General features: G+C 38.7%; 1 pseudogene; it reads right to left on the reverse strand.

Annotated features, from left to right (window-relative positions):
* Positions 1–6: 6 nt before the first annotated feature.
* LOC100570968 lies at positions 7–1,320 on the reverse strand (annotated as a pseudogene).
* Positions 1,321–1,326: the final 6 nt, after the last annotated feature.

Here is a 1,326-nt window from a genome sequence, read left to right on the forward strand (position 1 = left end):
TCCAACCGCTGAGAGCAGCAAACCACGGTAAATACTCTTTCTTCGTGTTTTAGATATTTCAAAAGTTGGAACGTGATTTCGTAGTCCAATTGACCGACTTGTGAAAAGCTAAGCGAATCCAAGATCAGCTGTACTCGGTTTAACGTGGGTATAGTTTCGTATTTGGATGGATCGTTCAGCGTACAAATGATACCCATCCAGTTTCGTGTATCGTAAAACACTCTGAATAAAACTACAAAAACATATAATGAATATAGTATTACTATTATATTATAATTTAACAAACGATTAAAACGATTCGAATCAATAATAGCCCTATAATAATATAAGACCTACCGGTCATCTGCATGTTATAGATGACCCACTCGTTGTCTTTGGCCAATGGTGTGGTGAGGTTGTTGTTTTCGCCATTCAACCAGAATGTCGCATTTGTCTGGTTAAAGTCCCCAGAAGCTGTCATAGCGATTGGTATCCACCAACAGGTTTTATTGTCCGTACCGTTTGATTTGATCGTTAGATACCTTTCCTGCAGCATTAAGTACGTATAGTATTATATTAAAATATATTTTTAAAAACATTAAATCTCATCAACATATTTAATAAGAAATCCAATTATTTTTGCTCGTGAGTTTACCTGGGACAATGTAACCGTGCCCGCAGAATAATCCCGGACGACATTCAATACGGGATAACCGGTTTGCAACGTCCATGTGTCCATTATTTGTTTCACGGTTAGATTTTTGTCCAAAGTTCCTTGTAGGTGTGCTTCCTCCGTCAATGAGCTCCACAAATCATCAGGTTCGGCATTGGAAAATTTGTGTTTGTGTATGTAGTTTCTAATGCCTTGTTTGAACGTATTCTCGCCAAGGAACGTGTTCATCATATGCAATAAAATTGGTCCCTTTGCGTACACTATCCGGTCCCCCTGAATTGTTGCTATTTCATCGGGGCTTCCTATAGCTACCGACAACGGGTGTGCCGATTGAAGTGAATCGGAGTCCAAAACACGTAAAAAGTTTTTAACGTTTTTGACTTGGAAATATTTTGAGTCGGGGAACAGCTATATAGTGTGAAAAAAAAAATAAAACAATAATATGATTACGTTTTTCCATACTAAATTAGATATTAATAACCGTCTGACGGTTATGAAACTTACGAAATCCACTCCGCGGAGACCTGCATACTCAGCAAATCCTTCATTCAACCAAAGGCCGGTCCACCATTTCATGGTAACGGAATCACCAAACCAAGGATGAGCCAGTTCGTGAGTCATGAATTGGGCTACCTCATATACGTCATTAATTATAGCCACGTCCAGATCGATTA

This window comes from Acyrthosiphon pisum, unplaced genomic scaffold, assembly GCF_005508785.2.
Source record: "Acyrthosiphon pisum isolate AL4f unplaced genomic scaffold, pea_aphid_22Mar2018_4r6ur Scaffold_1847;HRSCAF=2350, whole genome shotgun sequence".
In the NCBI taxonomy this organism is placed as follows: Eukaryota; Metazoa; Arthropoda; class Insecta; order Hemiptera; family Aphididae; genus Acyrthosiphon; species Acyrthosiphon pisum.